Consider the following 26,999-nt stretch of genomic DNA (forward strand, 5'->3'; position numbering starts at 1 on the left):
ATCCGTATGGTCCCCCTATACCAAGATGGACTGTCTCGTGACATCAGAGTGTCTTCGAGAATATCTCGGGCTTAAGAGGTTAACCCTGTGAGGCCCAAATTAAAAAGACATTAGCAACTTCAGAGGCCAGAGGGTGGGACATACAGTATAAACACATTTACTATCAAATAGCATTGTGAGGCTGAACAACAGGACCAATTGACTATATATGTGCTTTAATTTTTTTAAATAAACATTCTTTTTTTGAAATGGCTAAAAGTGATTTTGTAATTTTGCAACCGTGGGTCTCACAGGGTACTTTTAACCCTGTGAGGCCCAAATAAAAAAGACATTAGCAACTTCAGAGGCCAGAAAAAAAAGGTTGAGAAACGCTGGTATATGGTGTGGCTCTTTGTGGTACCACAGTAATTTTTCTGGCTCTTAGTCTCTGACTGGTTGGCCACCCCTGCTCTAGTGCATTGGATCGCTTTCGAGACGCAAGAATCAATATGCTTTCGGCGCTTATTGCGTCGTACAAACGGAAAACAGATCTAGCAGATGGAAATCAAATAATTTGAATATTTTTTTCTCCAGACTCATCGGCCACGGTCGTTTCCGATTCCAAGAGGAATCTAACGTTATTTCCAGTTCGATTGTCCATTTATTTCATTGCAATCAGGGCACGAAATTAACTTTTTGACAGTGGCGGGTAGATGGGAAAAATCTACCCGCCAAGCATATTTCTTACCAGCCATTTTTTTAAATGTTTTTATAAAATATATATATTATATAATCATACTTGTAGTTGTATTATCTGCGACTGCGAGACATCGCCACCATGCAACAAGTCAAAATGCTCGCTATTTGCAAACAGCTCCACTGTCTGTGTGTATACTCGAGTAGCCTCCAGCTCCAGCAAGGATTCTCCGGCGCTGCAGCTGGACCCTATACTCGAGTAGCCTCCAGCTCCAGCAAGGATTCTCCGGCAATGCAGCTGGACCCTATACTCTACATTCAGCATGCCCTCATGCGATGGAAGCCAGGGGCTCGAATACGCATCGAATCAATGTTATAAGACATTGATATCAGGAGCTATCTGTAGCTACTGCTAGCCGGCTAGATAACGTTAAGACAACGCCTCAGTGAACTATTTAGTTTACTTGGTCATTTCGTAGTGAGCTAACGTGAGCTACCTAGCCAACGGAGGTATTATGCACTACTAGACTTGCTGGAGCATTTGTTGATATCAGGAGCTATCAGTAGCTAGCCGGCTAGATAACGTTAGACAATGCCTCATGTATGAAACTAAAAGTGAATAGTTGACTGGGTCATTTTGTAACGGTAGCTAACGTTAGCTCACGGAGGTCCCACTAGACTGCCAGGCAATAGCCTCTGTGTTTACACGGGTTTGGGAGGGGAAGGAGGAGGGGAGGAGCAGTGCGCTGCATGTCTGTGTGCTTGAGACAGCGAGTGAGAACTCCGCTAAGAATTGGATCATGTTTTTCGATCGGTTTTCACATGACTATTTCGTTGCCCGCCACATGGCGGACAGACCTCTGTCTCACTCGCCAAACGTAAAATCTGCCCGCCAATGGCGGGTGGCGGGCTCTAATTTCATGCCCTGATTACAATCCATCTGATCAACGTATGATGTCGTACTAAAGAAAGCCGTTACTGACCATCAAGGAATCATAAACGACCCCCTCCCCCTCTTTCCTTCACGCATGATGGAGCATAATGTATACCGATCATATGCATTTGAGATTTTTTAATATAGCGTGTATAGGAACAAAACGACAATCGATTATGTATAATATGCATCAGGGCCTATAACTCGCGTTCTAGGAATTACTGCAGACCACTCTAAAAACATACTTATATTCATGACTGTATTAACACGACACTGTATGAATGAAAAAATATAACGTGCCCACATCCGGAACGATAGATACCCGATGTTGAATGGGCCATAGTAATGTCGATATAGCTATACTATTTAAAAAGTTATAGCCCTGCAAAGAAGGTGAGCGACTCCATAGGCTTACAGCGCTGGCAGTGAGAGGTATAAGATGGTCAAACTGCGTGGCAGACATTGTGTTAAACAAGACAACACAATACAGTAATAACAACAATAAACAGGACTTCACAGGACATAGTAACAATAACGACAACGGAAATAATAAACGATACCATTTCTTTTCTTTTTTTAATTATTATTTTTTTAAATAAAAATATGCGCAAAAATTGTCGAATATCATCCTTTTTTTAGAAGGAATATTCGAATGTCATTTTTGGCCAATTTTGACAGCCCTGGTCTGTACTGGTGAAGTCTGTACGGCCGCTCTCCTCTCCGCTAATTGACCCGCCGTGGTTTGTTTCAAATCTGGACATCGTCCAGGACTGTTTGATGACCTCATGTATAGAACGCTGACTGACAGATGTTCTCTCTCTCTCTCTCTCTCTCTCTCTCTCTCTCTCTCTCCTTCCCTCTCTCCTTCTCCCTCTTCCTTTCTCTCTTCCTTTCTCTCTCTCCCCCTCTTCCTTTTTCTTTCTCTATCCCTCGCCCTCTATCTCTCTCTCTCTCTCTCTCTTTTTCTCCCTTTCTCTCTCCCTCTTCTGCAGATTATGTTTATTTTGAGAACTCGTCCAGTAACCCACTGCTCATCAGGAGGATAGAGGAGCTGAATAAGGTGAGTGTGTCTCTGGTCTCTTGTAGGGCGACTAATCGATCGAAAGGAGCCGTCAAATCTTTTTTATAAATCATTATTTCCAAAAGCAAAGAGGCCTAGAAGCGTGGCTAACGCTAATGGTGCACATGATACCAGCGAGGCTAACTGCCTAAGAAAACGGGCACAGAGGCACTGAAAGAGGATTTCACACACTACTAGACAAATATCAAGATGTATCCATCAGTGGACCAATTGCATGCTTTCGCAGAGGACAAGAAGCCTTCAGTCGACTCCTTCAGACATTAAGCACCCCCCACAGCCCTAATGGAACACCTTGATGCACATTGTTACACAGCTGATAGAGTTGTGCCCTTCCTGATGACTTGTCGTACAGAACTTGTAAGTCGCTTTGGATAAAAGCGTTCAGCTAAATGTAAATGTGACGGAGTCGAGTAAACTAGTTCCTGCACCCGCTGTGCTCACGGGTTAGGGTTGCTGGTTCCATTGCCGGTGTTGATATATCGCCAATACTGCTGAAGTGTCCCTTGAGCAAGGACACCTTACCCCCCGCCCCCCCTCCCCGCCCCCATATGTCTAATCAACATGCACCGAGATTAGCTAAAGTACTGTGATGCAATACAATGGTCAGTTGCTTGCGATATATCATTGTGGTTACATCTGTCCTTGTAAAACATCTGAGAAAATTTGAATATTAGATGAGACAAAAAAAAAAATATATATATATATATATATATATATATATATATATATATATATATATTACAGAAATGTCGGCCTACTGAAAAGTATATGCACTCAATACTTGGTCGCGGCTCCTTTTGCGTGAATCAATGCGGTGCGTGGCGTGGAGGGAAACAATATACTTCCTCAAGATTATAATTCATTGAGATGCACCTGTGTTGTAGTCTGGCTTTTAATAACAGTCATGATGAACAGAATAACAGTCATGATGAACAGAATAACAGTCATGATGAACAGAATAACAGTCATGATGAACAGAATAACAGTCATGATGAACAGAATAACAGAATAACAGTCATGAAGAACAGAATAACAGAATAACAGTCATGATGAACAGAATAACAGAATAACAGTCATGATGAACAGAATAACAGAATAACAGTCATGATGAACAGAATAACAGAATAACAGTCATGATGAACAGAATAACGGTCATGATGAACAGAATAACAGAATAACAGTCATGATGAACAGAATAACAGAATAACGGTCATGATGAACAGAATAACAGAATAACAGTCATGATGAACAGAATAACAGAATAACAGTCATGATGAACAGAATAACGGTCATGATGAACAGAATAACAGAATAACAGTCATGATGAACAGAATAACAGAATAACAGTCATGATGAACAGAATAACAGTCATGATGAACAGAATAACAGTCATGATGAACAGAATAACAGAATAACAGTCATGAAGAACAGAATAACAGAATAACAGTCATGATGAACAGAATAACAGAATAACAGAATAACAGTCATGATGAACAGAATAACAGAATAACAGTCATGATGAACAGAATAACAGAATAACAGTCATGATGAACAGAATAACGGTCATGATGAACAGAATAACAGAATAACAGTCATGATGAACAGAATAACAGAATAACGGTCATGATGAACAGAATAACAGAATAACAGTCATGATGAACAGAATAACAGAATAACAGTCATGATGAACAGAATAACGGTCATGATGAACAGAATAACAGAATAACAGTCATGATGAACAGAATAACAGTCATGATGAACAGAATAACAGTCATGATGAACAGAATAACAGAATAACAGTCATGAAGAACAGAATAACAGAATAACAGTCATGATGAACAGAATAACAGAATAACAGAATAACAGTCATGATGAACAGAATAACAGAATAACAGTCATGATGAACAGAATAACAGAATAACAGTCATGATGAACAGAATAACGGTCATGATGAACAGAATAACAGAATAACAGTCATGATGAACAGAACAGTGTTCCACAAGGAAGCATACTAGGTCCGCTACTGTTCCTAATTTATGCAAATGACATGTCGTCAGCTTGTGACTGCAACTTGTTCCTGTTTGCGGACGACTCAGCCCTGCTGGTCTCTGACAAGAACAAATTACAGGTTGAAAAAACCCTCAGCTCAGAACTAAGCAAAATCTGCATATGGCTCGCTGATAACAAACTATCATTACACATGGGCAAAACAGAGTCCATTCTCTTCGGTTCAAATAACAAACTCAGCAAGACCGACGGCTTCTCAGTTACAGTGGGTGACAATATTGTCACAAGGAAAGAAGATATTACCTACCTGGGTTCCATCCTAGAGGCAAATCTTTCCTGTGACAAAATGGCATCCAATGTAATAAAAAAAGTCAACCAACGAACTCGTTTCTTGTACCGGATCTCCTCACTGGTAAACAAGAATACCCTGAAGACTCTAGCAGGAGCACTCATTCAAGGGTACTACGACTATGCTTGCACCTCATGGTACCAAAGCACCTCAAAGGCGCTAAAAACAAAATTACAAACATCTCAAAACAAACTGGTCAGACTACTGCTTGACCTTACTCCTAGAACCCACCTCACCCCTGCCCACTTTGACAACCTAGGATGGCTTAGAGTAGACGACAGAGTACAGCAACTTGCAATGGGCCTGGTCTACAAGATACACTACACGACCAAGGTACCCATGTACATGACTAAATACTTCCCAAAGGTCAGTGAATACCACGATCACAACACCAGAGGGAGCTCCACAAATCATGTTAAACCCAGATTCGGCTCAAACAAGGGACTAAACACGTTTCGCAATTATGCCACATCAATGTGGAACGCCCTACCCAAAGCTGTAAAGGAATGTGAATCACTACCCACTTTCAAAAACACTCTCAAAAAACACCTAAGGGAGACTGCAACTCGAAACTGGCCCCTGTAAATGTCCGAACACAACCCCCGCCAACACCCCCCCCCCCCCCCCCCCCAACCACCTCCAATGTACAGTCCCACCCCCACCTACCCAATCCAATGTACAGTTTCTACGCCTAATGTATATACTCTTTTCTTTCTGGTCTCTTTTTGTATCACAAATACAGTACTGTAATTGCAAATCTGGTATGTCATAAATGTATAGATGTAGCAGTACTGTCTATCTGTATGTCATGTATGTCATATATGTTACGATGAATTGGAAATGGGGGACCCTGGTGGAAACAAGACGAAAGTCTTTCTCTGGTCTGCATCCCCTTAACAATTGTATGTATTGAGCTGTACTGCACTGTACCCATTCTGCAATCTGTTAATAAAGTTTTCATTCATTCATTCATTCATAACAGAATAACGGTCATGATGAACAGAATAACAGAATAACAGTCATGATGAACAGAATAACAGAATAACAGTCATGATGAACAGAATAACGGTCATGATGAACAGAATAACAGAATAACAGTCATGATGAACAGAATAACAGAATAACAGTCATGATGAACAGAATAACAGTCATGATGAACAGAATAACAGTCATGATGAACAGAATAACAGAATAACAGTCATGATGAACAGAATAACAGAATAACAGTCATGATGAACAGAATAACAGAATAACAGTCATGATGAACAGAATAACAGAATAACAGTCATGATGAACAGAATAACAGAATAACAGTCATGATGAACAGAATAACAGAATAACAGTCATGATGAACAGAATAACAGAATAACAGTCATGATGAACAGAATAACAGAATAACAGAATAACAGTCATGATGAACAGAATAACAGTCATGATGAACAGAATAACAGTCATGATGAACAGAATAACAGAATAACAGTCATGATGAACAGAATAACAGAATAACAGTCATGATGAACAGAATAACAGAATAACAGTCATGATGAACAGAATAACAGAATAACAGTCATGATGAACAGAATAACAGAATAACAGTCATGATGAACAGAATAACAGTCATGATGAACAGAATAACAGAATAACAGAATAACAGTCATGATGAACAGAATAACAGTCATGATGAACAGAATAACAGAATAACAGAATAACAGTCATGATGAACAGAATAACAGTCATGATGAACAGAATAACAGTCATGATGAACAGAATAACAGAATAACAGTCATGATGAACAGAATAACAGAATAACAGTCATGATGAACAGAATAACAGAATAACAGAATAACAGTCATGATGAACAGAATAACAGAATAACAGTCATGATGAACAGAATAACAGAATAACAGTCATGATGAACAGAATAACAGAATAACAGTCATGATGAACAGAATAACAGTCATGATGAACAGAATAACAGAATAACAGTCATGATGAACAGAATAACAGAATAACAGTCATGATGAACAGAATAACAGAATAACAGTCATGATGAACAGAATAACAGAATAACAGTCATGATGAACAGAATAACAGAATAACAGTCATGATGAACAGAATAACAGAATAACAGAATAACAGTCATGATGAACAGAATAACAGAATAACAGTCATGATGAACAGAATAACAGTCATGATGAACAGAATAACAGAATAACAGACATGATGAACAGAATAACAGAATAACAGAATAACAGTCATGATGAACAGAATAACAGAATAACAGAATAACAGTCATGATGAACAGAATAACAGAATAACAGTCATGATGAACAGAATAACAGTCATGATGAACAGAATAACAGAATAACAGAATAACAGTCATGATGAACAGAATAACAGAATAACAGTCATGATGAACAGAATAACAGAATAACAGTCATGATGAACAGAATAACAGTCATGATGAACAGAATAACAGAATAACAGTCATGATGAACAGAATAACAGAATAACAGTCATGATGAACAGAATAACAGAATAACAGTCATGATGAACAGAATAACAGAATAACAGAATAACAGTCATGATGAACAGAATAACAGAATAACAGACATGATGAACAGAATAACAGAATAACAGAATAACAGTCATGATGAACAGAATAACAGAATAACAGAATAACAGTCATGATGAACAGAATAACAGTCATGATGAACAGAATAACAGTCATGATGAACAGAATAACAGAATAACAGAATAACAGTCATGATGAACAGAATAACAGAATAACAGTCATGATGAACAGAATAACAGAATAACAGTCATGATGAACAGAATAACAGAATAACAGTCATGATGAACAGAATAACAGTCATGATGAACAGAATAACAGAATAACAGTCATGATGAACAGAATAACAGAATAACAGTCATGATGAACAGAATAACAGAATAACAGAATAACAGTCATGATGAACAGAATAACAGTCATGATGAACAGAATAACAGTCATGATGAACAGAATAACAGAATAACAGTCATGATGAACAGAATAACAGAATAACAGTCATGATGAACAGAATAACAGAATAACAGTCATGATGAACAGAATAACAGAATAACAGTCATGATGAACAGAATAACAGAATAACAGTCATGATGAACAGAATAACAGTCATGATGAACAGAATAACAGAATAACAGAATAACAGTCATGATGAACAGAATAACAGTCATGATGAACAGAATAACAGAATAACAGAATAACAGTCATGATGAACAGAATAACAGTCATGATGAACAGAATAACAGTCATGATGAACAGAATAACAGAATAACAGTCATGATGAACAGAATAACAGAATAACAGTCATGATGAACAGAATAACAGAATAACAGAATAACAGTCATGATGAACAGAATAACAGAATAACAGTCATGATGAACAGAATAACAGAATAACAGTCATGATGAACAGAATAACAGAATAACAGTCATGATGAACAGAATAACAGTCATGATGAACAGAATAACAGAATAACAGTCATGATGAACAGAATAACAGAATAACAGTCATGATGAACAGAATAACAGAATAACAGTCATGATGAACAGAATAACAGAATAACAGTCATGATGAACAGAATAACAGAATAACAGTCATGATGAACAGAATAACAGAATAACAGAATAACAGTCATGATGAACAGAATAACAGAATAACAGTCATGATGAACAGAATAACAGTCATGATGAACAGAATAACAGAATAACAGACATGATGAACAGAATAACAGAATAACAGAATAACAGTCATGATGAACAGAATAACAGAATAACAGAATAACAGTCATGATGAACAGAATAACAGAATAACAGTCATGATGAACAGAATAACAGTCATGATGAACAGAATAACAGAATAACAGAATAACAGTCATGATGAACAGAATAACAGAATAACAGTCATGATGAACAGAATAACAGAATAACAGTCATGATGAACAGAATAACAGTCATGATGAACAGAATAACAGAATAACAGTCATGATGAACAGAATAACAGAATAACAGTCATGATGAACAGAATAACAGAATAACAGTCATGATGAACAGAATAACAGAATAACAGAATAACAGTCATGATGAACAGAATAACAGAATAACAGACATGATGAACAGAATAACAGAATAACAGAATAACAGTCATGATGAACAGAATAACAGAATAACAGAATAACAGTCATGATGAACAGAATAACAGTCATGATGAACAGAATAACAGTCATGATGAACAGAATAACAGAATAACAGAATAACAGTCATGATGAACAGAATAACAGAATAACAGTCATGATGAACAGAATAACAGAATAACAGTCATGATGAACAGAATAACAGAATAACAGTCATGATGAACAGAATAACAGTCATGATGAACAGAATAACAGAATAACAGTCATGATGAACAGAATAACAGAATAACAGTCATGATGAACAGAATAACAGAATAACAGAATAACAGTCATGATGAACAGAATAACAGAATAACAGTCATGATGAACAGAATAACAGAATAACAGTCATGATGAACAGAATAACAGAATAACAGTCATGATGAACAGAATAACAGAATAACAGTCATGATGAACAGAATAACAGAATAACAGTCATGATTAACAGAATAACAGAATAACAGAATAACAGTCATGATGAACAGAATAACAGAATAACAGAATAACAGAATAACAGACATGATGAACAGAATAACAGAATAACAGTCATGATGAACAGAATAACAGAATAACAGTCATGATGAACAGAATAACAGAATAACAGTCATGATGAACAGAATAACAGAATAACAGAATAACAGTCATGATGAACAGAATAACAGAATAACAGTCATGATGAACAGAATAACAGAATAACAGAATAACAGTCATGATGAACAGAATAACAGAATAACAGTCATGATGAACAGAATAACAGAATAACAGAATAACAGTCATGATGAACAGAATAACAGAATAACAGAATAACAGACATGATGAACAGAATAACAGAATAACAGAATAACAGTCATGATGAACAGAATAACAGAATAACAGTCATGATGAACAGAATAACAGAATAACAGACATGATGAACAGAATAACAGAATAACAGTCATGATGAACAGAATAACAGAATAACAGTCATGATGAACAGAATAACAGAATAACAGACATGATGAACAGAATAACAGAATAACAGAATAACAGTCATGATGAACAGAATAACAGAATAACAGAATAACAGTCATGATGAACAGAATAACAGTCATGATGAACAGAATAACAGAATAACAGAATAACAGTCATGATGAACAGAATAACAGAATAACAGTCATGATGAACAGAATAACAGAATAACAGTCATGATGAACAGAATAACAGAATAACAGTCATGATGAACAGAATAACAGAATAACAGAATAACAGACATGATGAACAGAATAACAGAATAACAGAATAACAGTCATGATGAACAGAATAACAGAATAACAGTCATGATGAACAGAATAACAGAATAACAGAATAACAGTCATGATGAACAGAATAACAGAATAACAGTCATGATGAACAGAATAACAGAATAACAGTCATGATGAACAGAATAACAGAATAACAGTCATGATGAACAGAATAACAGAATAACAGTCATGATGAACAGAATAACAGAATAACAGTCATGATGAACAGAATAACAGTCATAATAATAATAATAATGACTTGGATTTATATAGCGCTCTTCATGAGACCCAGAGCGCTTCACAGAGTCCATTATTCGTTCATACACAGTCATACCGGTGGTGGTAAGCTACAATTGCAGCCAGAGCTGCCCTGAGGCAGACTCACGGAAGCGTGGCGAATAATCAACGCCTACGGCCCCTCCGACCACCACCACCAACATTCATTCACATGCATACACATTCATACGAGGCAAGTAGGTTAAGTGTCTTGCCCAAGGACACAACGGCAGTGAGATGGACATGGGCTTGAGCGGGATTCGATCCACCAACCCTTCGATCATTGGACAACCCGCTCTACCCCTGAGCCACGCCGTCATGATGAACAGAATAACAGAATAACAGAATAAGAGTCATGATGAACAGAATAACAGAATAACAGAATAACAGTCATGATGAACAGAATAACAGAATAACAGAATAACAGTCATGATGAACAGAATAACAGTCATGATGAACAGAATAACAGAATAACAGAATAACAGTCATGATGAACAGAATAACAGTCATGATGAACAGAATAACAGAATAACAGTCATGATGAACAGAATAACAGAATAACAGTCATGATTAACAGAATAACAGAATAACAGTCATGATGAACAGAATAACAGAATAACAGTCATGATGAACAGAATAACAGAATAACAGTCATGATGAACAGAATAACAGAATAACAGTCATGATGAACAGAATAACAGTCATAATAATAATAATAATGACTTGGATTTATATAGCGCTCTTCATGAGACCCAGAGCGCTTCACAGAGTCCATTATTCGTTCATACACAGTCATACCGGTGGTGGTAAGCTACAATTGCAGCCAGAGCTGCCCTGAGGCAGACTCACGGAAGCGTGGCGAATAATCAACGCCTACGGCCCCTCCGACCACCACCACCAACATTCATTCACATGCATACACATTCATACGAGGCAAGTAGGTTAAGTGTCTTGCCCAAGGACACAACGGCAGTGAGATGGACATGGGCTTGAGCGGGATTCGATCCACCAACCCTTCGATCATTGGACAACCCGCTCTACCCCTGAGCCACGCCGTCATGATGAACAGAATAACAGAATAACAGAATAACAGTCATGATGAACAGAATAACAGAATAACAGAATAACAGTCATGATGAACAGAATAACAGAATAACAGAATAACAGTCATGATGAACAGAATAACAGTCATGATGAACAGAATAACAGAATAACAGAATAACAGTCATGATGAACAGAATAACAGTCATGATGAACAGAATAACAGAATAACAGTCATGATGAACAGAATAACAGAATAACAGTCATGATTAACAGAATAACAGAATAACAGTCATGATGAACAGAATAACAGAATAACAGTCATGATGAACAGAATAACAGAATAACAGAATAACAGTCATGATGAACAGAATAACAGAATAACAGAATAACAGTCATGATGAACAGAATAACAGTCATGATGAACAGAATAACAGAATAACAGAATAACAGACATGATGAACAGAATAACAGAATAACAGAATAACAGTCATGATGAACAGAATAACAGAATAACAGACATGATGAACAGAATAACAGAATAACAGTCATGATGAACAGAATAACAGACATGATGAACAGAATAACAGAATAACAGTCATGATGAACAGAATAACAGAATAACAGTCATGATGAACAGAATAACAGAATAACAGTCATGATGAACAGAATAACAGAATAACAGTCATGATGAACAGAATAACAGAATAACAGTCATGATGAACAGAATAACAGAATAACAGTCATGATGAACAGAATAACAGAATAACGGTCATGATGAACAGAATAGTGAAGAGGTGGGGCTGCTCTCTCTCGCCCCCTGGCTGTTTCACAGCTCTCTGCTGCTGTGACCTTGGGGCTGACGGCGCCCTCTGGATCTGTCTGCGCCGCGACCTTGGTATCAAAGACCTCAGGCTGATGTCACCCAGCCAGCCTTCACACCCGTCCTAGCATCTATTAGATCTGTTGTTTCTACCAGCCAGCCTTCACACCCGTCCTAGCATCTATTAGATCTGTTGTTTCTACCAGCCAGCCTTCACACCCGTCCTAGCATCTATTAGATCTGTTGTTTCTACCAGCCAGCCTTCACACCCGTCCTAGCATCTATTAGATCTGTTGTTTCTACCAGCCAGCCTTCACACCCGTCCTAGCATCTATTAGATCTGTTGTTTCTACCAGCCAGCCTTCACACCCGTCCTAGCATCTATTAGATCTGTTGTTTCTACCAGCCAGCCTTCACACCCGTCCTAGCATCTATTAGATCTGTTGTTTCTACCAGCCAGCCTTCACACCCGTCCTAGCATCTATTAGATCTGTTGTTTCTACCAGCCAGCCTTCACACCCGTCCTAGCATCTATTAGATCTGTTGTTTCTACCAGCCAGCCTTCACACCCGTCCTAGCATCTATTAGATCTGTTGTGTCTACCAGCCAGCCTTCACACCCGTCCTAGCATCTATTAGATCTGTTGTTTCTACCAGCCAGCCTTCACACCCGTCCTAGCATCTATTAGATCTGTTGTTTCTACCAGCCAGCCTTCACACCCGTCCTAGCATCTATTAGATCTGTTGTTTCTACCAGCCAGCCTTCACACCCGTCCTAGCATCTATTAGATCTGTTGTTTCTACCAGCCAGCCTTCACACCCGTCCTAGCATCTATTAGATCTGTTGTGTCTACCAGCCAGCCTTCACACCCGTCCTAGCATCTATTAGATCTGTTGTTTCTACCAGCCAGCCTTCACACCCGTCCTAGCATCTATTAGATCTGTTGTTTCTACCAGCCAGCCTTCACACCCGTCCTAGCATCTATTAGATCTGTTGTTTCTACCAGCCAGCCTTCACACCCGTCCTAGCATCTATTAGATCTGTTGTTTCTACCAGCCAGCCTTCACACCCGTCCTAGCATCTATTAGATCTGTTGTTTCTACCAGCCAGCCTTCACACCCGTCCTAGCATCTATTAGATCTGTTGTTTCTACCAGCCAGCCTTCACACCCGTCCTAGCATCTATTAGATCTGTTGTTTCTACCAGCCAGCCTTCACACCCGTCCTAGCATCTATTAGATCTGTTGTTTCTACCAGCCAGCCTTCACACCCGTCCTAGCATCTATTAGATCTGTTGTTTCTACCAGCCAGCCTTCACACCCGTCCTAGCATCTATTAGATCTGTTGTGTCTACCAGCCAGCCTTCACACCCGTCCTAGCATCTATTAGATCTGTTGTTTCTACCAGCCAGCCTTCACACCCATCCTAGCATCTATTAGATCTGTTTCTACCAGCCAGCCTTCACACCCGTCCTAGCATCTATTAGATCTGTTGTGTCTACCAGCCAGCCTTCACACCCGTCCTAGCATCTATTAGATCTGTTGTGTCTACCAGCCAGCCTTCACACCCGTCCTAGCATCTATTAGATCTGTTTCTACCAGCCAGCCTTCACACCCGTCCTAGCATCTATTAGATCTGTTGTGTCTACCAGCCAGCCTTCACACCCGTCCTAGCATCTATTAGATCTGTTGTGTCTACCAGCCAGCCTTCACACCCGTCCTAGCATCTATTAGATCTGTTTCTACCAGCCAGCCTTCACACCCGTCCTAGCATCTATTAGATCTGTTGTGTCTACCAGCCAGCCTTCACACCCGTCCTAGCATCTATTAGATCTGTTGTGTCTACCAGCCAGCCATCACACCCGTCCTAGCATCTATTAGATCTGTTGTGTCTACCAGCCAGCCTTCACACCCGTCCTAGCATCTATTAGATCTGTTTCTACCAGCCAGCCTTCACACCCGTCCTAGCATCTATTAGATCTGTTTCTACCAGCCAGCCTTCACACCCGTCCTAGCATCTATTAGATCTGTTGTTTCTACCAGCCAGCCTTCACACCCGTCCTAGCATCTATTAGATCTGTTGTTTCTACCAGCCAGCCTTCACACCCGTCCTAGCATCTATTAGATCTGTTGTGTCTACCAGCCAGCCTTCACACCCGTCCTAGCATCTATTAGATCTGTTGTTTCTACCAGCCAGCCTTCACACCCGTCCTAGCATCTATTAGATCTGTTGTTTCTACCAGCCAGCCTTCACACCCGTCCTAGCATCTATTAGATCTGTTGTTTCTACCAGCCAGCCTTCACACCCGTCCTAGCATCTATTAGATCTGTTGTTTCTACCAGCCAGCCTTCACACCCGTCCTAGCATCTATTAGATCTGTTGTTTCTACCAGCCAGCCTTCACACCCGTCCTAGCATCTATTAGATCTGTTGTTTCTACCAGCCAGCCTTCACACCCGTCCTAGCATCTATTAGATCTGTTGTTTCTACCAGCCAGCCTTCACACCCGTCCTAGCATCTATTAGATCTGTTGTTTCTACCAGCCAGCCTTCACACCCGTCCTAGCATCTATTAGATCTGTTGTTTCTACCAGCCAGCCTTCACACCCGTCCTAGCATCTATTAGATCTGTTGTGTCTACCAGCCAGCCTTCACACCCGTCCTAGCATCTATTAGATCTGTTGTTTCTACCAGCCAGCCTTCACACCCATCCTAGCATCTATTAGATCTGTTTCTACCAGCCAGCCTTCACACCCGTCCTAGCATCTATTAGATCTGTTGTGTCTACCAGCCAGCCTTCACACCCGTCCTAGCATCTATTAGATCTGTTGTGTCTACCAGCCAGCCTTCACACCCGTCCTAGCATCTATTAGATCTGTTTCTACCAGCCAGCCTTCACACCCGTCCTAGCATCTATTAGATCTGTTGTGTCTACCAGCCAGCCTTCACACCCGTCCTAGCATCTATTAGATCTGTTGTGTCTACCAGCCAGCCTTCACACCCGTCCTAGCATCTATTAGATCTGTTTCTACCAGCCAGCCTTCACACCCGTCCTAGCATCTATTAGATCTGTTGTGTCTACCAGCCAGCCTTCACACCCGTCCTAGCATCTATTAGATCTGTTGTGTCTACCAGCCAGCCATCACACCCGTCCTAGCATCTATTAGATCTGTTGTGTCTACCAGCCAGCCTTCACACCCGTCCTAGCATCTATTAGATCTGTTTCTACCAGCCAGCCTTCACACCCGTCCTAGCATCTATTAGATCTGTTTCTACCAGCCAGCCTTCACACCCGTCCTAGCATCTATTAGATCTGTTGTGTCTACCAGCCAGCCTTCACACCCGTCCTAGCATCTATTAGATCTGTTTCTACCAGCCAGCCTTCACACCCGTCCTAGCATCTATTAGATCTGTTGTGTCTACCAGCCAGCCTTCACACCCGTCCTAGCATCTATTAGATCTGTTGTGTCTACCAGCCAGCCTTCACACCCGTCCTAGCATCTATTAGATCTGTTGTGTCTACCAGCCAGCCTTCACACCCGTCCTAGCATCTATTAGATCTGTTTCTACCAGCCAGCCTTCACACCCGTCCTAGCATCTATTAGATCTGTTTCTACCAGCCAGCCTTCACACCCGTCCTAGCATCTATTAGATCTGTTGTGTCTACCAGCCAGCCTTCACACCTGTCCTAGCATCTATTAGATCTGTTTCTACCAGCCAGCCTTCACACCTGTCCTAGCATCTATTAGATCTGTTGTTTCTACCAGCCAGCCTTCACACCCGTCCTAGCATCTATTAGATCTGTTTCTACCAGCCAGCCTTCACACCCGTCCTAGCATCTATTAGATCTGTTTCTACCAGCCAGCCTTCACACCCGTCCTAGCATCTATTAGATCTGTTTCTACCAGCCAGCCTTCGCCCCGTCCTAGCATCTATTAGATCTGTTTCTACCAGCCAGCCTTCACACCCGTCCTAGCATCTATTAGATCTGTTGTGTCTACCAGCCAGCCTTCACCCCGTCCTAGCATCTATTAGATCTGTTTCTACCAGCCAGCCTTCACACCCGTCCTAGCATCTATTAGATCTGTTTCTACCAGCCAGCCTTCACACCCGTTGTAACTCCTTCAAGCACTGCAGACACAAGTGGTTTCCTTTCGACGGGTTTATTAAAGGCTTGGTCCTCCAATCCACCGTGAAAACTTAAACAGAAACATATACGTTGCGTCAGGTCAACACAAACAATAATATACACGATATGAAAACAATACATCAGAAAAGCAAAATACAAATAAACATTAATTACCTCGTTGGCTGCATGCTACATAAAAAAGGGTCTTGTTCTTCTGTTCTTGGTAACAGTCTTAGTGGTACACTACACATAGTCGTACACTCTTCGAATCTAGAGAGCCTGTACAACTCGTCTCACCATTCCTGCCGCTGCAGGTGTCTTAATGAGTCCCAGTCTCCCAACATCCCTGCCGCTTGCTCGCAGGTGTCTTAATCAGACCCAAATGTAACAACACAACAGCAGCCTAACGGGACACCACATATGACCAGACGTCAAAATGAATATATTATAAATTGTAGCAAATTAAATAATAAAGAAAATAAGAAATGAAACATAAATACATTCTCAAATATTACACTTACAAACTGAAATAACATAAATGATGAAACCATATAATGGCCACAGTTACACTCCCACCAAATCGCACACACGTGGGATTTCTCTGAACATAATTTGGTTATCTTCTAAATTAAATATTTCTTGTGGTCATTCAGCCGCTAGTTGTGCCCCTCCTGGGGACCTGTACAGAACTTGTAAGTCGCCCTGTATAAAAGAGTCAGCTAAATGACTAAATGTAAATATCATCATTAACATAAGTTTTAGGCAAAACATTAAATTAGTCTGCTTCGAGTAGCGTTATAACCTTCTGTACAGGTATCAAGGAACACTTTTAGTTATAGGTTTACCTTTTAAGGTGGTGTCACTCACCAGCAATTTCATTTTTCTCACCCTACCATCTGACCCTGTGTATGGCCCTTAAACATAGCCAGGTAAGTAAGAGATCATATATTTTGAGATCCTTCCTTCCTTCTTTAACATGGATCGGACCAAAGCAGTCTATGCCAAGCAGTCTATGCCAGCGTAAGTGAAGGGTGGAGTTGCTTCCGATCTTGTGGTAAGTCACCCCCTCTTTGTCCTTCAGTACATCTTCTGTACTTTCTACACTTGACACATTCCGAGAATCTCTGTAGGCGATCCAATGATGATCTGTTTTCCTTTGCTTTAGTGTTGCACACAAAAGCCTTGTGGAGTTCAGGATCATCTTCCTTAATTTCTCCCACCTTGAGTTCTCTGACAGGTCGTTTTTTCTTCTTTTTTCTTTTTCCTTTTCTCTTCTTTTCCTTTTCTTTGAATGGTAACGGCATGTCGTAGTGACCATTGTTCTTTTGCGTGATGGTCTCTCTCAACTTCGACAGGCACTTGATATGTTCTTGAGACACAGGGTCATGTTCTCCAGTTCTTTCTGAGAAGTCTGGTTCAAGAACTCTTATGTCTGAGGGAGTCATTTCTTTCACTTGGGTTCGGCTCACATAGTGTACTTCAGTCTTGAGATTAACAGAACGTTTCACACCTGCTGTTACTCGTCTCAATACTATGCGATGGCTGATTCCGATGGCGTCGCCGTAGTCTACGCAGGGATTCCCATTGCCAACAATACTCCATCCAAGGTCTGTACGCTGTGCATAAGGCTGACTTTCTTCGCCAGACACAACTTCCCTTGGAAGCAGGGCTTGTGAGCAGTCGTACCCAATGAGCAGACCTACTTTACAGTCCTGCATAGGTGCAATCTTTCCTTGGAGGTGCTCTAGATGGGACCACGCTTTTGCAGTTCCATCTGTTGGTATGTGTGTTCTGTTGGCTGGAATGAAATCCCGAGTATAGACTGGTGGTAACAATATCTTCTTACCAGAGTAAAAGCCACGGATTTGTAAGTTGTCTATTCTTTCAGAGCTTACTACTGTGGTTCTTGAGGTCATAGTAGAGAGCTTGACTTTGACCTTGACTTTGGTTGATTCCAACGCTTCTGCTACTTCCCTTATAACAAAGGTTGTGTCGCTTTGAGAATCCAACAGAGCGTAAACAAGGACTTCTTGTGTTGGTTGATCTGTGGATGAAAGCCAGACAGGAATTATTGCAGTTGTTTGTGTGTTAGCTTCATGAAGTATTACTCTATGTGAAGTAGAGTTTGTGGTTGTTTCTTTGCATTGTGTTGATTGAGGTCTTTCTTTGTACCATTGTTGACTTGTACTTGGCTTGTCTTCATTTAGCTTGGCTTGTGGTGGTCTTTGTCCTTCTTTGGCTCGCTCCTCATGCAGACATGTAGGATGTTGCTTGTGGCACACGTCGCACACATTCCTACTGTTGCAGCTCTTTGAGTAGTGACCAGACTTGAGACAACCAAAGCATAGCTTTTCAGCTTGAACAAATTTGATTCTGTCTGTAACAGGTTTCTCCATGAACTTCCTGCATTTATGCAAAGTATGCCCGTACTTCTCACAGAAAATGCATGTTATAACAGTATTTTCATTGGAACCTGTGGTTAGTGTCTTTGCTCCAAAGCTTTGATATCTTGGGCATTTTGGTTTTTCAGTCTCACCTTGTTTCAGTGACTGTAGTGATGTAACAGGGTTGCAGGCAATTTTTGCTTCTCTTGTCAGAAACTTTACAAATTGGCTGAAGGAGGGGAATTGGTTACGCTCTTCTTCTTCTTGGATAACCATCCTGTTCCATCTCGCTGTTAGCCAATCAGGCAACTTTAAAAGAATTTTCCTGTTTTCATTACAGTCATTTAAAATGTCCAATGCCTTGATGTTGACCATGGCAGCCTCACAACTCCTGAGAAAGTCTGCAAACTCTCTGAGCTCAAAGCTGTCCTTAGATCCCATCTTGGGCCATGCTTGGAGCTTGTCTCTGTATGCTTTTGCTATTGTAAATGGATTACCATATCTCTCCTCCAAAGTCTTCCATGCTGCAACATAGGCAGATTTGGTTCCGAGTAAGAAATAGCCATCAAGTGCTTTCTTAGCTTGTCCACTTACATACCTACGGAGGTAGTATATCTTCTCCTTGTCTTCAATGCTCTTCTGATCAATCAGTATTTCAAAGGAAAGTTTCCAGTCATTGTATTTCAATGGGTCCCCACTGAATGATGAAGGTTCAGGAATTGGAATTCTGTTGACACTCAAAGCACCTGCCAGCATCTTAACAAGCTCTGCTGTACTGTCATTTGAGGAGGTGGTCACAACTTGTGGTACGGGAGACGTATACAGGGACAGAGGACTTGTGGGAGCAGGCACTTTGTTGTCTGCTACCCTCTCATGTTCTAGTACGTCTTTCCGCTCTTCTGTGGCCTCCACTTGATCGTACACAAGAATTCTTGCTCGTGCTGCATTAAGACCTTTCACTGCCTCCAAATGCTGTATCTTTCTCCGCTTTTCCTCCAGAGTCCTTTGTATAGCTCTATGTTCTTCTTCCAGTTGAGCTTTAATTTGAGCTTCCTCTTCCTCTCTCTTTATTCTTCGTTCAACCTCTTCTGTTTCTCTTTCTAAACGTTCTGCTTCTCGTTCTAAACGACGCTTTATGCCTGCTGCCTCTTGCTCAGCTATCTTCTTTTTAGCTTCTGCTTCTAGGCACTGCATTTCCAATTGTTCTTTTTCTTGTTCTTTTAACACTTCCAGAACAGCTTGGCTTGCAGCAGCATCAGCGACAGCATCTCGTCGCTTTACAGAAGAACTGCTTGAATGCACTGAGGTGCCTTTTCTGGAAGAAGTGGCAGAACCAGATTTATAAGCACTTTTCCTGGAAGAAGTGGCAGAACCAGATTTATAGGTGCTTGAGTCAAAGAGAGAGCCTGCTTCTGGCCACTCTTTCTCTCCTTCTTCTAACACACTTCCCCCCAGTCTAAATGTGGCTCTGGACACAATTATCTCAGAAATCCCTGCACACAGATCCACTCTTAGACGCGTGTCCTGGTCTGGAGTTGAGATGTCACGTAGTTGATCATAAATATGCTGCACATCATTAGAAAGACCTGTGACATCTGTAATGATATCAGTAAGCAGCTCATTAGACAAATGTTCTGTTGATTGTGATAACGGACCTTTAGAAGATTTAACTTGTGTCCTCCATTTATTGTAAATGTAATTAAATCTTTGTTGTAGCGCTTTGATCTTATCCTCCTGCATTGCTTTACCCTTCTCTGTTAGAGTTCTGGTTCTTTGAGATCGTTTTGGTACCTCTTGCTGAGCTTCAGCACCTTCTTCCTGACCTTCTTCAGGTCGGTCTTGGGAATTTGCACTATCCCTAACACTGTCCCCTACTTCAATTGCAGGCCTAATTGGCTCTGTCATTGTAAATCACTACTTTAAATTTACCAAAATTTGTAAAGAAAAAATAGTAAATACACCTTTAAACCTTTAGCCTGTTTTGTACTCAAATTTGAATTAAATGCAGTACTCTCCGAGCAAATCAAATTGCTTAATTCAATTGGCTTTCAAAATAACCTCCACATATATATTAAGCGCTTCAGAACGCTTAGGAACATAAATATTAGATGCCAATAATAGCCTTCACCTATAAATTATACGTGCCTTTTATAGGTTATAATTTCCAAAACACACTTTAAATTAGAAATTAATTCAATCAGAAAACATATTTATACTTTAACGTTGACACCTTAATGTGTGTACAAATGGTTAGCGTCAGTTAAATTATATAGGCAAATAAGTCAAAACGTTTTTGCACGCACACCACAGTAATTAGAATTCGCAGTCAAATATATTATAGAAACGTTTACAAAGCACTCTTCTTGACCTGACCACTCTTAACTTATAATGTCCAAGTCCTTTATGGCTTTATCTTGAAACGCTTCTCATTATACTGTGTGCATCTTCTTACTTCTTGTGTTTATGCGTGTATTGTTTGTGACTCATCTGTCCTTTGATGACGGCGCGCCGGCAGCGCAGCAAACAATTGTCGGGGAAGGTCCGCTGGACGCCGGCCTTAAACTTGGACTTGCTTCATCGCCCACTTGCATCGATGAACAGTCGAGTTTTCACTGTAACTCCTTCAAGCACTGCAGACACAAGTGGTTTCCTTTCGACGGGTTTATTAAAGGCTTGGTCCTCCAATCCACCGTGAAAACTTAAACAGAAACATATACGTTGCGTCAGGTCAACACAAACAATAATATACACGATATGAAAACAATACATCAGAAAAGCAAAATACAAATAAACATTAATTACCACGTTGGCTGCATGCTACATAAAAAAGGGTCTTGTTCTTCTGTTCTTGGTAACAGTCTTAGTGGTACACTACACATAGTCGTACACTCTTCGAATCTAGAGAGCCTGTACAACTCGTCTCACCATTCCTGCCGCTGCAGGTGTCTTAATGAGTCCCAGTCTCCCAACATCCCTGCCGCTTGCTCGCAGGTGTCTTAATCAGACCCAAATGTAACAACACAACAGCAGCCTAACGGGACACCACATATGACCAGACGTCAAAATGAATATATTATAAATTGTAGCAAATTAAATAATAAAGAAAATAAGAAATGAAACATAAATACATTCTCAAATATTACACTTACAAACTGAAATAACATAAATGATGAAACCATATAATGGCCACAGTTACACCCGTCCTAGCATCTATTAGATCTGTTTCTACCAGCCAGCCTTCACCCCGTCCTAGCATCTATTAGATCTGTTGTGTCTACCAGCCAGCCTTCACACCCGTCCTAGCATCTATTAGATCTGTTGTGTCTACCAGCCAGCCTTCACACCCGTCCTAGCATCTATTAGATCTGTTGTGTCTACCAGCCAGCCTTCACACCCGTCCTAGCATCTATTAGATCTGTTGTTTCTACCAGCCAGCCTTCACACCCGTCCTAGCATCTATTAGATCTGTTTCTACCAGCCAGCCTTCACCCCGTCCTAGCATCTATTAGATCTGTTTCTACCAGCCAGCCTTCACACCCGTCCTAGCATCTATTAGATCTGTTGTTTCTACCAGCCAGCCTTCGCCCCGTCCTAGCATCTATTAGATCTGTTTCTACCAGCCAGCCTTCACACCCGTCCTAGCATCTATTAGATCTGTTGTTTCTACCAGCCAGCCTTCACACCCGTCCTAGCATCTATTAGATCTGTTGTGTCTACCAGCCAGCCTTCACACCCGTCCTAGCATCTATTAGATCTGTTGTGTCTACCAGCCAGCCTTCACACCCGTCCTAGCATCTATTAGATCTGTTGTTTCTACCAGCCAGCCTTCACACCCGTCCTAGCATCTATTAGATCTGTTTCTACCAGCCAGCCTTCACACCCGTCCTAGCATCTATTAGATCTGTTGTTTCTACCAGCCAGCCTTCACACCCGTCCTAGCATCTATTAGATCTGTTTCTACCAGCCAGCCTTCACCCCGTCCTAGCATCTATTAGATCTGTTTCTACCAGCCAGCCTTCGCCCCATCCTAGCATCTATTAGATCTGTTGTTTCTACCAGCCAGCCTTCACACCCGTCCTAGCATCTATTAGATCTGTTTCTACCAGCCAGCCTTCACACCCGTCCTAGCATCTATTAGATCTGTTGTGTCTACCAGCCAGCCTTCGCCCCATCCTAGCATCTATTAGATCTGTTGTTTCTACCAGCCAGCCTTCACACCCGTCCTAGCATCTATTAGATCTGTTGTGTCTACCAGCCAGCCTTCACACCCGTCCTAGCATCTATTAGATCTGTTTCTACCAGCCAGCCTTCACACCCGTCCTAGCATCTATTAGATCTGTTTCTACCAGCCAGCCTTCACACCCGTCCTAGCATCTATTAGATCTGTTTCTACCAGCCAGCCTTCACACCCGTCCTAGCATCTATTAGATCTGTTTCTACCAGCCAGCCTTCACACCCGTCCTAGCATCTATTAGATCTGTTTCTACCAGCCAGCCTTCACCCCGTCCTAGCATCTATTAGATCTGTTGTTTCTACCAGCCAGCCTTCACCCCGTCCTAGCATCTATTAGATCTGTTGTTTCTACCAGCCAGCCTTCACACCCGTCCTAGCATCTATTAGATCTGTTTCTACCAGCCAGCCTTCATACCCGTCCTAGCATCTATTAGATCTGTTTCTACCAGCCAGCCTTCACACCCGTCCTAGCATCTATTAGATCTGTTTCTACCAGCCAGCCTTCACACCCGTCCTAGCATCTATTAGATCTGTTTCTACCAGCCAGCCTTCACACCCGTCCTAGCATCTATTAGATCTGTTGTGTCTACCAGCCAGCCTTCACACCCGTCCTAGCATCTATTAGATCTGTTGTTTCTACCAGCCAGCCTTCACACCCGTCCTAGCATCTATTAGATCTGTTGTTTCTACCAGCCAGCCTTCACCCCGTCCTAGCATCTATTAGATCTGTTGTTTCTACCAGCCAGCCTTCACACCCGTCCTAGCATCTATTAGATCTGTTGTTTCTACCAGCCAGCCTTCACACCCGTCCTAGCATCTATTAGATCTGTTGTTTCTACCAGCCAGCCTTCACACCCGTCCTAGCATCTATTAGATCTGTTTCTACCAGCCAGCCTTCGCCCCGTCCTAGCATCTATTAGATCTGTTTCTACCAGCCAGCCTTCATACCCGTCCTAGCATCTATTAGATCTGTTTCTACCAGCCAGCCTTCACCCCGTCCTAGCATCTATTAGATCTGTTGTGTCTACCAGCCAGCCTTCACCCCGTCCTAGCATCTATTAGATCTGTTTCTACCAGCCAGCCTTCACACCCGTCCTAGCATCTATTAGATCTGTTGTGTCTACCAGCCAGCCTTCACACCCGTCCTAGCATCTATTAGATCTGTTGTGTCTACCAGCCAGCCTTCACCCCGTCCTAGCATCTATTAGATCTGTTTCTACCAGCCAGCCTTCACACCCGTCCTAGCATCTATTAGATCTGTTTCTACCAGCCAGCCTTCACACCCGTCCTAGCATCTATTAGATCTGTTTCTACCAGCCAGCCTTCACACCCGTCCTAGCATCTATTAGATCTGTTTCTACCAGCCAGCCTTCACCCCGTCCTAGCATCTATTAGATCTGTTTCTACCAGCCAGCCTTCACACCCGTCCTAGCATCTATTAGATCTGTTGTTTCTACCAGCCAGCCTTCACACCCGTCCTAGCATCTATTAGATCTGTTGTGTCTACCAGCCAGCCTTCACCCCGTCCTAGCATCTATTAGATCTGTTGTTTCTACCAGCCAGCCTTCACACCCGTCCTAGCATCTATTAGATCTGTTGTTTCTACCAGCCAGCCTTCACACCCGTCCTAGCATCTATTAGATCTGTTTCTACCAGCCAGCCTTCACACCCGTCCTAGCATCTATTAGATCTGTTGTTTCTACCAGCCAGCCTTCACCCCGTCCTAGCATCTATTAGATCTGTTTCTACCAGCCAGCCTTCACACCCGTCCTAGCATCTATTAGATCTGTTGTGTCTACCAGCCAGCCTTCACCCCGTCCTAGCATCTATTAGATCTGTTTCTACCAGCCAGCCTTCACACCCGTCCTAGCATCTATTAGATCTGTTGTGTCTACCAGCCAGCCTTCACCCCGTCCTAGCATCTATTAGATCTGTTGTTTCTACCAGCCAGCCTTCACACCCGTCCTAGCATCTATTAGATCTGTTGTGTCTACCAGCCAGCCTTCACACCCGTCCTAGCATCTATTAGATCTGTTTCTACCAGCCAGCCTTCACACCCGTCCTAGCATCTATTAGATCTGTTTCTACCAGCCAGCCTTCACACCCGTCCTAGCATCTATTAGATCTGTTTCTACCAGCCAGCCTTCACCCCGTCCTAGCATCTATTTTATATATATATAAAAATGTTTTACCATTAATTATAAGTAGTAATAAATTGTTATTTATAAAAAATAAAATCTATCTATAATCTATTTAACCAGGGTAATCACATTGAGATTTCCATCTTTTTCAAGTGGTCCTTGGCCAACAAGGCAGCATGCAGATAATGATCAAGCTTCAAATCTTTTTGAAATAGGTTCCAGGAGAATGGTGCAGCATAGCTGAACTCCTGTTTCCCCATATTCAGTTCTGACAGTGGGAACATGATGTGAGATATCATTTAAATTAATTTTAATGGAATTAACGGGGTGTTGCAGTAATGGTTAGAGAACCGGAATGTCACCGGTTTGAACCCCCAGAACAGGCAGGAAGAATCTGGGGGGGGGGTGGAGAAATGCCACTCTCCCGCTACTCAATACCAGCCGTTGAAGTGCCCTTGAGCAAGGCACTCAATCCCCAACTGCTCCAATGGAGCTGCTCAGTGGCCAACAGTGTCAAGACTGTGGTTGTACCCAGGTGTGAATCTGTGTGAAGCAGGGCGTGGCTTAGAAAGCGCGTCCGTGCCAGGGTAAATGTTATAAAGAGCGTCCGTGCTGTGAATCGATACCGGTACCCAACGGTACCTTTTTTTCTGTACTTTAGTCTCTAAAAATGTAATCTACTCAGTTGTAAAAAAAAAAATATCCAAACTTCAAATAACCACACGTTCGACCGTTTTCGGCTTGCCATTGCCCCGACTGCTTTGTTGTTGAATCAAGTCAAATCCTAGGTATGTGTATATTGTGCGCGTGAACGTTGACACGAAAAGTAAAAAATAAATAAATAAAAAAGTAACGACAAGTACGGTATCTCACGTGAATCGATACTCGGTAGTACCAACGTGTTTCGGTAAGTACCTATAAAAGTACCGAATTCGGTACCCATCCCTAGTAACCGTACCATAATATTACCAGTTGAACTGAGGTCTGCTTGTCATCTCCTATCTTGGCTCAAGAACACCGACCTGCATGTTTAAACCCCGGGTCCTCTACTGCCGGAAATCATCCATACAGTTTCAAATTTCAAGACACCGTATTGAACATACATTATTAAAATGTTTTGATTCTGTATGGAAATGGTTACACTCCCCCCCCCCCCCCCCCCCTTTTTTTAACCGGCAGTTATAAATAAAGGGGTGTGTGGTAGAGCTGGGTGATTAATCCAGCTTCAATTAGGATGTTGGCTTCCCACGCTCCCATGAAAACAAAATGATTTAGATTAAACTATTATCATGCTGCGTTGCTCTCATTTAGTCTCGTCTTGTAAATGCAACGCACCCTTCCTTCATCAGCGGTGCGCTCAGCTCCCCCTCGAGCCCAAAACGGCAGTTTAATCACATCGAGAGGGAGGCGGGAG

General features: G+C 41.4%; 1 protein-coding gene across 3 annotated transcripts in view; it reads left to right on the forward strand.

The window, feature by feature from the left end:
* Positions 1–2,637: 2,637 nt before the first annotated feature.
* The window catches only part of mta1 (metastasis associated 1), a 248,579-nt gene continuing 224,217 nt past the window's right edge, over positions 2,638–26,999 (forward strand). For all 3 annotated transcript variants that reach the window (XM_084338705.1, XM_084338706.1, XM_084338707.1), the window contains exon 1: positions 2,638–2,669. The gene's annotated coding sequence lies outside the window, so the exon portion shown is untranslated. The remainder of the gene's footprint in view (positions 2,670–26,999) is intronic.

This window comes from Notolepis coatsorum (genome assembly GCF_963971535.1).
Source record: "Notolepis coatsorum genome assembly, contig: SCAFFOLD_295, whole genome shotgun sequence".
In the NCBI taxonomy this organism is placed as follows: Eukaryota; Metazoa; Chordata; class Actinopteri; order Aulopiformes; family Paralepididae; genus Notolepis; species Notolepis coatsorum.